The 15,848-nt window shown below is 37.4% G+C and overlaps 1 protein-coding gene across 2 annotated transcripts in view; it reads right to left on the reverse strand.

Moving 5' to 3' along the window:
- The window catches only part of LOC150081272 (sentrin-specific protease 6-like), a 369,847-nt gene extending 358,242 nt beyond the window's left edge, over positions 1-11,605 (reverse strand). For both annotated transcript variants that reach the window (XM_090379581.1, XM_090379580.1), the window contains exon 1: positions 11,362-11,605. The gene's annotated coding sequence lies outside the window, so the exon portion shown is untranslated. The remainder of the gene's footprint in view (positions 1-11,361) is intronic.
- Positions 11,606-15,848: the final 4,243 nt, after the last annotated feature.

Consider the following 15,848-nt stretch of genomic DNA (forward strand, 5'->3'; position numbering starts at 1 on the left):
TCGAAGTCTTTCTTCATAAGGACGCCCTTTTTCCGATCTCACCAGGCGAGTTACCCATCTTTACACCCTTTCAAGAAGCTCGATGTCTTTCTTTAGGTGCGGTCTCCATACTTGAACACAGTATTCCAAGTGTGGTCTAACAAAACCCTTATATAATGGGATTATCACGTCCCTATCTCTATTTGCAAAAGTTCGATAGATCATCGATAGGACACCATGGGCCTTCCTTGCAACCTGTTTACAATGCTCAGAGAATTTCATGTCTGACCGTATCGTAATGCCCAAGTCCCTTTCCTCCAGTACTGGGTTTAGTACTAGAGTGAATACGTTATTTTGGGATTACTGTTTCCCAGGTGTAATACCTTACACTTTGTTGGATTAAAGCATAGCTGCCAATTTTCTGACCATTCCTGAAGTCTATCTAGGTCTCTCTGAAGACGCTCAGCTTGACAGTGATCATTAACTACTCGACCAATTTTAACATCATCTGCAAATTTAGACATCACACCCTCTATCCCTTCATCCATGTCGTTTATGAAGATTAAAACAACAGTGGTCCTAATACTGATCCTTGGGGAACCCCACTTCTTACATCAACCCAATCTGAGGAATAGCCATTTATCACAACCCTCTGCCTCCTGCCCTGAAGCCATCCTTCTATCCATCTAAGGATTTTCCAAGTGATTCCAACCTGTTCCAGCTTATAAAGCAACCGCTCATGTGGGACTGAGTCAAAAGCTTTGCTGAAATCTAAATAAACAATGTCGAAATTATTCCCTAAATCCAGCTCGCGAGTGACCCTTTCGAAATAGCAAACCAGATTTGTTAAACATGATTTTCCATTTACAAAACCATGCTGAGAATCCTTGAGAATTTCAATTCGATCCAAATGATCCTGAATTCCACCCTTGATCATTGTCTCCATGATTTTCCCTACTACTGAAGTCAAACTGACAGGTCGATAATTTCCAACTTCACTTTTAGAGCCACCCTTATGTATGGGAGATACATTTGCACTTTTCCAATCCAAGGGAATCTCCCCAGAGTCTAGTGATGCTCGCATAATTAGTCTCAATGGTTCAATGCACTCGCTTGCCGCCTCCCTTAAGATTATAGGGTATATTCCATCAACTCCAGGAGCCTTACTGGTCTGTAGGCTCGAAAGTTTTTTCATTAAATAATCTTGCGAAATTTCAATATCATTAATTACATATTTTTTAACTTCCCTCCCACAATTTCCCATTGTCACAAAAGGCTTTTCTTTTGTAAATATCAATGCAAAATAACTGTTGAGTTCATCTGCAACGTCAGCTGGTGTATTTAATACAATCCCCTTTCCCTTACGTAAAGGTCCGACCTGGTTTGTCCTGCTCTTCTTGGCATTTATATATGTGAAGAATTTTATCCCCCCTCTTTGCTCTGTTTGCTAGTGATTTCTCATAAACTGCCTTTGCTTGTCGAACCTTTTCTGTGGCTCTATTACACATCACCTTGTAGCTGTTATAGGCTTCAGTACTTTTTATGCTCAAGTAATGTGGCAACTTCACTATTCATCCAACTTGGAACCTTCCTCGTGGAGTATTTTTTTAATGGTATAAATGATGCTGATGATGGTATATCAAGCTTAATGTCCAAGTTTTCAGATGATACAAAGGTTGGCAGGGTTGTCAAGGTCACTACTGACACTATGCTGCTGCAACCGGATCTGGAAAGGTTGAGCAGATGGGCTGAGAGGTGGCAAATGAAGTTTAACATTGACAAATGTAAAGTACTACATATGGGAAACAGCAACCCCAGAGCAACGTATCAACTCTGTGGTACTACACTGACAGTGGTAGAGAATGAAAAGGACCTGGGGGTAATTGTGCAGGCAGATATGAAGTTCTCTGAGCAGTGCAGACGGGCTGCAAGAGTAGCTCATGGTGTCTTGTCAATGATATGCAGGAATTTATCTAGCAGTGATAAGGAGGTGATTATTCCCTTGTATAAGGCAATGGTCAGGCCACACCTTGAGTACTGTATACAGGTCGGGAGGCCTCATTTCAAGAAGGATGTAGAGCTGCTGGAACGAGTACAGAGAAGGGAAACAAGATTAGTGAATGGAGTAAAGGGTTGCTCTTACGAAGAAAGGCTTCAGCTTTGCAAATTACAGTGTCTGGAGACTAGGCACCGGCGAGGTGATTTGATAGAGGTGTATAAAGCCTTGAATGGTTTGAGCATGCTCAATGCTGATGGGATTCTTCCTCTTGTTCAGGCGCCTCCGTAGCCAGGTGGGAAGGAGCAGCAGTGCGTAGCACACGCTTCTTGATTAGACCGGAGTTCGAGCCCGTCGCCACCAAATACGGAGGATGCGGAAAGGTCAGGGAATGATCAACGCATATCCCGGAGCAATATGGCCTTAGTTGCTAATGCTCCTAAAATCCAAATAACAAACAAACCTCTTGCTCAGAATAATCACCTGAGAGGGCATAAATTCAAATTGAAGAAAGACAAATGTAGGATAGATGTGCAGAAATTTGCCTTTAGCCAGCCTGTAGTTGATTGGTGGAACAGACTTCCATCCCTTGTCGTGGAAGTTGATAGCCTAAATAAATTTAAGGCTCAGGTAGACAGGTATTTCGGACGAACGGAGGGGTGAAGTGGAGGTGGGATTTTTTTTTTGGCTGATGCTGCATAAGCTTGCTTTCTTGCATCATATGCCTCTACTAATGCTAATACTTGAATTTGGGCTTTCAGCATTGAACGAAATAAGATGGTAAATAAAAAAAAAAAAAAAAAAAATGTAAAAGATGAATTAGGAATGTATTAATTTAATATTGTGACAAGGAAAAATGTAATATGCATCAAGCATATATTTGAAATTAAATGAATTATAAATTACATGCTTCAACTATTAATATAAAATGTGTTTCTGTTTATGTAAATAAACATTTGGATACATTTTGTTTATAACATGGATTAAGAAATATTCTTTTCATTGTAGTCTTTCAACACTGTCTCACAGATGTTCAGCTTCCACTACAAGCCTTTTCTATCAATACCTCCATGGGTGCAGTTCTTTTGAATTGTGCATCTACAGATGAGATTCCTCCATTCTTCTAAACATGTGATGAAACTGGTCAGTATCCATTTACTGGATGCTGATTGGTTGCATCACAACTTCAAATTCACAGAACCAACTTTTTCTCTTCTACATCTATCCCTTCTACTTTGGTTTTCTGGAAAAACCTTCCTTCAATGTATTTCCCAAAAATTAAAAGTCTGCAGAAATTCAAGTCTAATGTCAACAAATATCATCTGCTTCCTCAGCCTTCAACCCAATGACTATAGCTTATTATGCTTGGGGTTTTCATAATAATAATCACTTTGTTAAAATAAATACAGATAGAAAGTTATTTTTTTTTTAGCTCTATGGATTTTTGGTTTTATTTTAAAGAAAGCTTAAAACAATTGATTATTCCCTTTAAAAGATATATACAGGGTTATTAAAATTAAAGTATCCCTATGTAGAGGGCTCTGGAGCGAGTTCTAAGGCTCGTACTGAAGAGAAATTTGGACAACAGGTACAATAAAGAATGCGCTCGCCATTCATTGTAAAAAAAAATTAAATACAAAATTTGTCACTTTATGGCACTGTATAGTGCGTAAATATCTTAGTTACAATTATGCAAATAACTTATGTCATTTGCATAATCGTAAGTTATTGCCACAGAGCCACTACTCAGCTCTACTGTACTGTATAAAAGCAAAGCAGTCTCTTTAAAATCATACAGTAGATGTTTGCCTGCACTACAGCAGCAATGCCAACAACACTGTAGGAAAAGGCGCTATTATCGAAGCTGTACTATCAGAACAGCAACAACGCAGCTGCGGCCATCAGAGAATTCCGGCAAAGAAGTGCATAAGGTGTGGACCTATGACTGTTTGTGCTGTCCGCCAAATGACTGTGAAATTTGAAGCAACAGGACATCTTGGTGTTCAACCAGGTAGAGGTCGAAAATGAGTGAACTCCTCTTGTGTCGAAGATGTGGTTATGGGTGTTGTGGATTTATCAAGTCAATCTCCATGTGGTAGCGCAAGTGTGCCAGCTGTTTCTCGTGAAGAGGCATGCCGTATTCCACTGTAAGGCTAGTAATGCATCAGGTGTTGCAGTACTATCCTTACAAGATGCACATGCTACAGCAGCTAAAGCATGGTGATGCAGATATTCGTTTCACATACGCACTTCAGTTTCTAGCACAAATGACAGTGGATATTACTTGGCCATGGAACATCTTTAGAGTGATGAAGCCCACTTCTGCTTAAATGGACAAGTGAATACATACAACTGCCGCATTTGGGCAACAGAAAACCCTCGAGTTATCCAAGAGGTCCCATTGCTTTCTCCAAAAGTGACAGTGTGGTGTGGATTTATGGTGATATTCATGACTGGGCCATATTTTTTTGAACAGGTAACACCGACTGGACCAAAAACCTGTTCCGTTACTTGACAGCGATATTATGAAATGTTGGCAAATTTCAGCAATACCAGAGCTGCAACAATGTGGGTGCCTTCAGGATACCATATTCGTGCAAGATGGTGCACCACCCCACATCCACTGTTATGTCCAAAGATTGCTAAGGCAACACTTTACAGATGAACGGGTCATCAGCCATTGTTTCCAGACATCTTGGCCACCACGATCACTGGACCTCACCCCATGCGACTTCTGGTTGTGGGGTTTTTTGAAGAACCAGGTGTATCTGGAAGGATGTCAAACTCTGGCAGATCTGAAGGACAGCATCAGATGTCACGTGCTGTTGACATGTTACGTCCAGTTGACATGTTACATTCTGCTGTAGAAAATGCTGTTCTTCGAATGGAAACTGTTGTTGACCAAAATGGAGGCCACACTGAACAATTGTAGCGCCGTTCAAGTGATTTGTATTGCCACAGCACATCAGCACATATAGTGACAAATTTTGTAACTAATTTTTTTTTTTTTTCCAATAAATGATGAGCACGTTCTTTATTGTACCTGTTGTCCAAATTTCTCTTCAGTACGAGCCTTAGAACTTGCTCCAGAGCCTTTACATAGGGATATTTTAATTTTAACAACACTATATATATATATATACACACAATCTTATAGAATAATAGAATGGAGAAGCTATTGGTATATGTGGGGGGGGGGATTAAGATTTAGATAAGATTAGATAAGCAGTATTACGATAACATGAAATCACTGCTAATGCAAAAATACCCTACAGCCATAATGTATATATAAAGAATTATTATTATTAGTATAAAATATAGTAAATAGATATTTATGCTTAGAATTAGACTAATGAAAATACGGTGTACCCTGGGAGCGATATACGTGTTGACCGAAGGGGGGGGGAAAGATAGGAATCGAAATCAAAATAAATATAACAATAGAAAAAATAAACCAAATGGAATTTTGAAGAGACGACCAAGGTGGAAATAGCATTGCGGTGTCATTCATAATTTTAGTGTCTTCTTCAGAGGTCATCCACCAAAATAATGAAAAAGACAGCAATACTCGGAAACAGAAGTAAGAGTATTGCTGTATTTTTCATTATTTTGGCGGATGACCTCTGAAGAAGACACTAAAATTATGAATGACACCGCAATGCTATTTCCACCTTGGTCGTCTCTTCAAAATTCCATTTGGTTTATTTTTTCTATTGTTATATTTATTTTAATTTCGATTCCTATCTTCCCCCCCCCCTTTCGGTCAACACGTATATCGCTCCCAGGGTACACGGTATTTTCATTAGTCTAATTCTAAGCATAAATATCTACTTACTATATTTTATACTAATAATAATAATTCTTTATATATATATATATATATATATATATATTTTTTTTTTTTTTTTTTTAGCTGTCATACTTTAAAGATGGCTTGCACAATCAGTTAAATTGTCCATATTAATCATTTAAAATAACATGCAAACTTAAGCATATATCATCACCTCACATTCGGTCTAACTGTGCATTTTCCTGAGAAACTTGTGACAATTTGGCTGAGCCTAAATACTTGGTACCTTTTAACTGTACAAGCTGGTAATGTGTCTCCATATTTCTACTCACTAAAAAGTGAGTTGTGAAGCCAAAAACACTTCTTGAATTGCAAAGTGACTTTGGGCAAGATGCGGTGGGGAGGGAACGGAAGAGAGATTACCATATTTTAACAAAGCTGAAGATTTAACTTTCAAAAGCACTGGAAAGTTATGCACATGATGTTTTCAACTCATATAAACTGTTGCCATTACCATTTCACATGTACAAGTAAAATCAGTCTTTGTGCAAGACTAATCAAAGTTCATCTGCAATGTGTTATCTGCATCTAAAACAAACAGACCCCAGCCATTTAACTGATGGTGTCATTTTTCACACAATAACATACAGCTATAAAAAGTACAACGCACTATGCAATCATCCAGAAACTGTACTGGGAAGTGACAATACATCTTCTGTAGAGACTGAACTTGTCCCCTTGTAATTCATGTTTCTGGAATACTGAACACTAAGCGGGAAGAATATCCATTCCACACAAACAGCAATGAATAATAATAATTACATCTTATTCATTGTCTGTGGAACAGATATACTTATCAATACTAAATGAGCGAAGCCATCAAAACAATGTGTCAACAGCAACTAAAAGACTTACAAGGTTTAAAAAAATTGGGTGCAGAGATGATAAGTGCCTCCACTGTGGTGAATATTTTGTTTGTTTTTTTTGAAAAATAAAATACGAATTATTGGTAAAAATATAATTTAATTTTAATTTGACTCACCCTTATGTTAGATGACAACTAAACAATTAAGTTTTTGTATTACACAGTGAATCAGAACAAAAACAGAAAAGACTGCAGAAAAATTTAGGGACAAAGGGTAGAAAAGGTTCTAGGGAACACAACTTTATTAATAATAATATTATTATTATATTTAACCCCAGGAGCTCACATCTGGTGAGTATGGGGGCTTGGCACACCCAGGGTCCTCAGCTGGGTATCATCATTCTCTTTCTTGGTGATTCCTTTCTCCTTCTGACTCTTGTTCTCTCTCTCAGGGTAATTCAGAATTTTTTTTTTTTTTTTTGGCTGGTGCAGCATAAGCCTCAGGCTTCCTTGCACCATATGGCTAATAATCTCTTTCTTCTCCTCATGGGTTTTTTTCATTCCACAACGAACACCAAGTATGTAGGGTGTTTGTTACTATTATTGGTCAAGATACCCTGACTATCCTACAGGTTTTCAGGATAGTCAAGATACCCTGACGATCTTGAAATAATCAAGTAGCATTAATCATTTTCACATCAGCACATATATGTAGTTTGTGTATGTCTTGTAACACATGTTGTTTGGTAGCAGCTGCTTATGTCTTATATTTGGAAACTATTTTTGGAAACTAGACACCTTAGAGGAGATTTGATTGAGGTGTTTAAGGCTCTGAGAGGCATCAGTAAAATGAATGAGGATGAAATTTTCAAGATTATAAATGATGCTACAACTAGGGGACATAAATTTAAGTTACGGGGGGGGGAAATATTTAGATTGGCCTGCAGGAAGTTTTATTTTAGCCAGCGGGTTATAAATTACTGGAATAAGTTGCCTTCATGGGTGGTAGACGCTGACAGTTTGGGAAATTCAAAGGTCATCTGGATAGTACTTTCGGGTAAGGGAAGCGCATAGGATGATAGGTTTAATTTCCTTTTTTTTTATTAATTATTATTACAGTATTTATTTTTTTTTTTTTTGTTTTTATCATTGTTTTGTTCAGATTTTTTTTTTTTTTTTTTTTTTTGGCTGGTGCAGCATAAGCCATAGGCTTTCTTGCACCATGCAGCCATTACTAATACTAATACTCCATAAACTTTCTGGAGTCTTGTAGGTGTTCTCTGAGTCTTTAGCATTGTGGTGATGGTTGACACAGCAATCGGAATGTTGTTACTTGTTCCATATGCCACATCTTTTTGACTTCCTATCTAAGGTTTGTGTACTTCCTGATATTTTCCTCATAGATTTTCTCAAAGTTGCTGGTGTTGGCCACTGCTTTGTTAATCAGGTAGGTAGTCTTTATCTTCTTGTCAGTAATGGTCATGTCCAGTCTGTTGTGTGGGATCATCTTGGTAAAAATACAGTGGATTCTGGTATTTGGGACACCAATTAATCGGGCCAACCGTTTATTTGGGACAAATCTAAAAGAACAGAACCAAATCAAGAAAACAGCCAGGGTTTTCTTTGCTTAATTGGGACAGGAGATCACAGCACTCGAGATTACCCTACGATTGTCTCCGACCTTACCAACCGTATTCATAAATCCGATCACGTGGTCTAGTTGGATTTCTGAAGGTCACAACCATTAAACAATTAGCAGTTTCCGGTTTATTGGGCTTTTCTGTTAGTGCAATCTATTATAAACAGATGGTAAACTTGATCTTATTGAATTTGTGGTAATACCGACAGCTGGAATTCTGTGTGTTTTTACGTTATTATGGTGAAATGTGTTTCCCCTTCCATGAAACCTTCAATCATATAAAAAACAAATTTTCAGAATCTTCTCTTCATTCCTATTTTTTAAGCTTCTTAACTTGTTACTCCTTATCTCACTTGAACGTATCATGTTAGTTGCAATTTGTGCATGCCACGTTCTTTGATAATGGTTGCTTATCTTTTTTACTGTTTTAAATTTTAAACTGCCACCCAAAATGTCAGTGAACAGAAATATTAACTAGTAAGTATGTCCATATTACAGTACATATTAATTAAGCTATGCACGTAAGAGTAAATTTATTTTTATTTTGCTAACCTGTGGAAAATATTCTTCCGATTTTCACGTACCATTTAATTTTTTAATTGATAAGGTAGTAAAGTGTAAATTTGTGCTTAATTTATCTTTACTTTTATAGCCTGTGGATAATATTCATCCTATTTTCGCTTATTAGAATTGCTCTTTAATAGAATTAAAATTCAATTCACAAATATGATCACAATGATCAGTGCTTACTGCATACCGTATAGTTTGTTTGTTATTTGGTTTTTAGGAGCATTAGCAACTAAGGCCATATTGCTCCGGGGATATGCGGTGGTCATTCCCTGACCTTTCCACATCCTCCGTATCTGGTGGTCACGGGATCGAACCCCGGTCTAATCAAGAAGCGTGTGCTACGCACTGCTGTTCCTGCCAGAGGCGGCCATACATATATATATATATATATACACCGTATAGTGAATGGTACTTTGCTGTGGCGAGTCCATCATAACATGATTTGATCATACAGATCAAATACTGTATTTTTAACTATTTACGTGAAACTTGGCATAATTGGGGCAGCCACTTAATCGGGCCACTAGTCCTGATGTGTCCCAAATAACCAGAATCCACTGTATATATAATTTATTTATGTCACATTCGCAGTATGACTTGTGGATAGTGGTCTCTAGTATAACCTGAGGTTCGTACTTGTATAGGGTATAATTTCTTTGATTATTATTAAAGGATGGTAGGAGTGGAAAAAATAAGGAGAAGAAAAAACTGGATAAAGTATAAACCATCATGCCTGTGCCAATATTATAATCACAGACCATAAGTGAAATTTTCATGCTTTCATTACAATATGTCTCTCCTTATTTTAACAAGGTCAAAAATGTTTATCATTCCTTTATTAATAACAAAATACAGAATAATCCAATCTAACCTGTGTGAAATACACATTAACGTAATAATATTAGATAAAAATTCAATGGATTCTGATCCATATAATTATAAATGCACCATTGTTTTTAATGTAGATACCAATGTCAAGGTAATAATATTGTGGACCTGTTGTTTTGACAACTGCTTTTATTTGCATTTTTTTTTTAATTCACATTTTTTTTATACATTCACACAAGAAATTCAGCTCAAACTTAAGGTTTGTGAATTAAGGAAAGTTCAGTCAGTCCTGAAAGGATTTCTGCTCCACTTTACCGATATATCATATTAACAAGATTTGTGTACAAACTCTTACCATTTCCAAATTTAAACTTATATGCTTAAACTAAAACTATCACTTTTATACTTTTAGTTTAAACATATAATACATATATTTCATATACCACTTTATGGAATATAAGATATTAGCAGCTGCTACCAAACAACATGTGTTACAAGACATACGCAAACTACATATATGTGCAGATGTGAAAATGATTAATGCTACTTGATTATTTCAGTAAATTACAGGGTACACAAATTAGACTTCCGTTCAAATCAGCTGGCTATAAACTGCATATTACTTTATCCTTTAAAAATACACTCATTACTACAAACTGACACTTCTATTACAGCTACTCAGGAAAACAAATTAACACATACAAAAAGTTACTGCCCACAATTTCATTTTTATCAGTTTATATATATATATATATATATATATATATAAACTGATCAATATATATATATATATCTAACATCGGCGATCATATGCTTATTGAGTGATGGGTGAATTCTTTGATTAACTCAAAATATAGATTATTTACAGGAACAGTAAAAGACACACAAACGAAGAATAATGTTTTCCTATATTTCATTAGAATGCCAGTAGTAAATAAAGATTGCGTGCAGGTGTCGGGTGAATGTGGTGTTTATAAATAAAAATGGTAAAGAGAAAAGATCACCATCCCATCAAAGAGAAATTATTTAACGACCGTTGCTTCTGACATTTCTTTTTAATTGCAATTACCAAAAATAATAATTAAAAATATATGCGCAAAATTTGGATAAAAAACTAAGGGTAAGTACATATGTCATAATCAAAATAAGCAGACTAGTACAAAAAAAAAAAAAAAAAAACATATATATATATATCGGAAACACTATAAACCGTTCCCGAGTTCTATTCGAGACGTTCCCAATATACTATTTATAAACATAAAAATACACAGTACTACTGAACGCATACAATTCAATTTAAAAGCAGCAACAATTAAATATACCAATTTGGTATATATTTAATATATATACACTGAAAATACTATAAAAGAATCCCTACCTTTCAAGAAACAAATAATTTACCTAAATAACATGATACAATTCATAGTCATACGTATTCATACATATATACCATCGTTACTATTTCAAACGTTTTTGTAAACACATCACATAACACAAACGCCGTAACAAAATTTAACCCGACAATTAGGCTTAACATATCAATTGGCATAAATTTGATAAACTTGCCCTTAGAACCAGGAGGGGATCTTAGTACCACAATTTTCATACTCTCGACATCCGCCACATAAATAACATTTTTCTTCGTTATTATTTGAACCAAACTGCAGATTTAAAAAAAAAAAAAAAAAACTTACTTTTTTTTTATCCTTCTAAGTACTAAGGTTTCATGCAGAACGCACTTGAGATGCATAGTAAGAAAATCACATATTCTCAGAATTCATAATAAACAGCAATCGAGTGCATGCATCCGTCCACAGCTTCGGCCAATGCCGCCATTTCTTCTTGTTTGCCTTCGAGCATTGCCACTCCACACAGGGGCGTAACTATCACCCAAGCATCCACTTCTGTGCAAGAACAACATGTGCTCAGACAGTAGTACCTTACTACTCTGTTCTGTGCCGAATCTTATGCAGGCAACGTACCTACGATTCTGCGGGGATTGACAAATTATTATCTCCACCTGCAAGATGACTGTGTCAATCAACGACTTTCATTAAACAATAATTTATTACGAAGGTGTACATGTGATAGGACAATGCAAAAAAAAAAGTTTTTGTTGTTTTAAAATACAGACCCAAGTTCAAAAGCCTATCTCGTCTTTGACGAGATAGGCTTTTGAACTTGGAAATATAGGAAACCTAACAAAAGTGAAATGATACTTTATTAAAATACAAAATATAATAATAATACCTTAATAGGAAACCGCTGTCAGAAATAATGCAACGCCAAAAAAAAAAAAAAAAACTAAATGGTCAATTTATGGTTATGGAAACAATTGTTTATTTCATTTTGCATTGGACACTTCATCCTTTCAGGGATTCTACAATACACCTAATCATCCACACTACCATTTGGAAAAGACCTAGTTTTGACTTCCTTTGCCGATCAAATTTAAGAAATGCGATATAACAATAAAAAATATGTTGAAATTCAATTTTTTGTATAAGAGAATTATTGTGATAATTGAAGAAAATTATTATTATTATATTTTCAAGAATTCCAATCGTACGAAAATAACTACCAAAAACTATTCATAATATATACTAATAATTATATAATCATAATATTAATTCAAAATTATTGCTCCTTGGTTAAATTCAATTCAGGCTTTTATGAACGACAAATATAGGAATAGACACTAATAACAAAATTGTCACGGACACAATTTAAAACGTCTAGTAACAGTAATTCGGTACCATCAGCCAAAAAAAAAAAAAAAAAAAAAAATTCCCACAACCATTCCCTCTAAAAGTTTGTCCAGTCCCTCCTTCAATTTATTTCAGCTATCAATTTCCACAACGACAGATGGAAGCTTGTCCCAGCAATTAACCACCGAACATCTATGGTACAGCTGTATTTCCTCAATTCGAATTTATGTCCCCTTAGGGCCGTAATCTAATCAAGCGGAAGAATCCCACCACAATTCAGCGTGCACAATCCATTCAAGACCTTATACACCTCAATCAGATCACCTCGCAGGTGACTGGTCTCCAGGCGCCGCAATTTGCACAACTTAAGCCTCATTGGTAAGCGATCCCTTTAATCCTCCCTCACCAATCTTGTTGCCCTTCTCTGTATACGCTAAAGAAAATTTACAGTCTTCCTAAAACGCGACCTCCACACCTATATGCAGTACTCACGGCGTGATCTGACTATTGCTTTATACAAAGAGATAATCACCTCCTTTTCCCTGCTAGCAAAATTCCTGTATATCATTGAAAACAATGAATGACCTTTTATGGCACACTCCCTGCATGTATTAATTAATTTTGTTACGTTCGTAAAATCTAAGTCTCAGTAAATTTCATATCTGTCTACACAATTACTCCCAGGTCTTTTTCATTTTCTACCACCCTAAGTGAGACAGAGGGCCTGTGGATGGAATTCCTCATCCAAACAGAGGAACTGTGAAGAGCAGGGAAATTTTTGTGGTGGCAGGGTTTACCTGGTGAAAGAATTAAATTGGAGATGTGAAAGAAACAGGTAACCGAGGGCTACGATGCCCTAAGTGGGGGAGAGATCTCACTGTAGACATAAACTTCTTTGTTCCAATCGCCACTGGCCAGGCCAGCTGAAGCTGGTGTATAAAATCAGCACAAACAAGCTCCCCCACTTGAGGTCAAAACATCTATGAAGACTCCATAAGGAACAATGGCTACCTCTAGGTAACAATCAGTTCATAACATCTTGGACGTCACTTTCCAACCGGAAGTATCACAAATTACACTGGAGCAAATTAAAGTTTGCTAAGACAATGAAATAAATTACACACATCAGAGGAGCCACGCTTCACTAGCTGTATGCAGCCGCTGCAATGATCCGAAACAAGAAACTCAAACCAGAGCAGCAAAGCAAAGGGCTCAAGCTAATGGGAATGCTGTGGCCCAGGGGAGAACTGAGGGGGGCAGTTGTCCTCTGAATCACAGCCTTGTAAGATGCACTATTTGCTTGATGTTTGAGGAGCAGTCAAGTATGGGACATGATACTGCCATGGGGGATGTCTTTGTGTGTGTGCGATGCAAGGAGTGTAAGGAGATAAGGAGACAACTCAGCGTTGTTATGGGCCTATATGAGAGCTTGAAGGATAGGGTGGATGCCCTCGAAGGATTACAAGTGAGGGGCCCATCAAGCTCTCAGCTGCCCACACCAATGCCAGAGCTTGCACTTGGTCATCGCGGAACACAGCGGCAGCCCCCAAGGCAGAATGCGCTGGTCCCAAAGGAACTAGTAGTTGTTGGTGACTCTATTGTCAGGGAAACGGGAAACATGCTTTGTAAAAAGGATAGGTGGAATAGGACCAGGGTATGTCTGCCAGGGGCAAAAGTTGATGACGTTGTAGAGCGGATATCATCTTTTAAGGGCACAAAAGGTGATATAGTTGTACACGTTGGCACTAATGACATTAAGAGTAGGAGACCGGCGGAATTACTTGACAAGTACAGGTCACTGATGAAAAAAAGCCGTGAATTAGGGTTGAAATTGAAAGTGTCTGCAATTCTGCCCAGACACGATAGGAGGGAGTATATGATGAGAGCCCTGTCAATCAATTCGGCCCTGGAAAGATTGTGCAGGGCTCAAGGGGTAGAATTTTTTTCAGCCTGGTCTGTACTTGTTAACAGGAGAGACTGCTTCTACAGGGATGGGATACACTTAAATAGAAAGGGTGCAAGAATGTTTGCTGATGCTATCGAGGCAATGTTAGGTGGGTCGGAAAACTGCTAGATTGGGGGGATACAAGGACTAATAGATTAACAGTAGCCACTGGCAGAGGTGAAAGTGATTCTTGCACTGCTTCTATTGGAATGAGCCGCAGCCTGGAAAATAAGATGCAGGATATTTCAGAGACTGCTGGGAATCATTGGGGTACAAGTAAACACATGGGTTGTGTTAGGGTAGCTAAGAAAAAGAACAGGTGCATGTATACTTGTGTGTACACCAATGCTAGGAGTTTAGTAAATAAATTTGATGAATTTGAGGTATTGCTCAAAACATCAAAGGCAGATATTGTGGGGATTTCAGAGACGTGGTGTCACACAGATATAAGAAATGCAGAACTGGAATTTGGGGAGTACAATGTGTACAGAAAGGATAGACAGGATAGGAAGGGAGGAGGGGTTATGCTATTAATTAAGAAACACATAAAATCCAAGGAAGTGAAGCCAGTCGACATCGCTGGACAGTGCAGTGTCGAGTCAGTTTGGTGTGACATAAGCATTGGGAGATCAAAATTGAGAGTAGGAGTGTGCTATAGGCCTAATGACTCTGATGAGTATAATAAGAAACTGTTCGGAGAAATAGAGTGGGCCAGTAAATCAGAGAGTCTTATAATGGGGGATTTTAATTTCCCAGATATTGACTGGAATTTGGGGGCTGGTCACTCACACAGTAGCAAGGCTTTTGTGGATTTATTGGATGATTGTTTTCTACATCAGCATGTTCGGGAGGCAACTAGAGGGAGTAATACTCTTGATTTGATTATCAGTAGTGATTCTTCATGCATTAAGAATCTGCAGATAAATGAACCACTTGGTGGCAGTGATCACAGTGTGCTGAAGTGGGAGTTACTCAAAGAGGTAACTACCATTAGGGGTAAAGGGAAGGGGTATTGCTTTCGTAAAGGCGACTACAATGGACTGAGACAGTATTTAAATTCTATACAGTGGGATCAACTGATGATATTGCCAACAGCAAATTCAAAATGGGAAGCATTCAAAGAACTTATCGTGGAAGCTACTAGGCTTTACATACCAACTAAGAAATATTGTTCAAGGTTTAGGCCTAAATGGTTGTCAGATGAACTAATGAGGCATATGGCAGAGAAGAAAAATGCATGGGATACATACAAATTAACACGTGACACGGATGCCTATGATAGATACAAGTTAATCTGTAACCAAGTTACAAAGGAGGTTAGGCAGGCGAAGGCAGATTACGAGAGATCCTTGGCAAGGGATGCGAAGAAAAACAGCAAAGAGTTCTTTACTTATGTAAACTCTAGAAGGAAGGGGATGAATCAGATTGGTCCACTTGAGATCGATGGGTCAACTGTTGATGACCCTGCTCGGGTAGCTAACAAACTAAATGAATATTTTGCATCGACATTCACACACGAGGAGTTATT

This window comes from Mastigoproctus giganteus, chromosome 8, assembly GCF_048544385.1.
Source record: "Mastigoproctus giganteus isolate SK-2022 chromosome 8, ASM4854438v1, whole genome shotgun sequence".
NCBI classification, from domain to species: Eukaryota; Metazoa; Arthropoda; class Arachnida; order Uropygi; family Thelyphonidae; genus Mastigoproctus; species Mastigoproctus giganteus.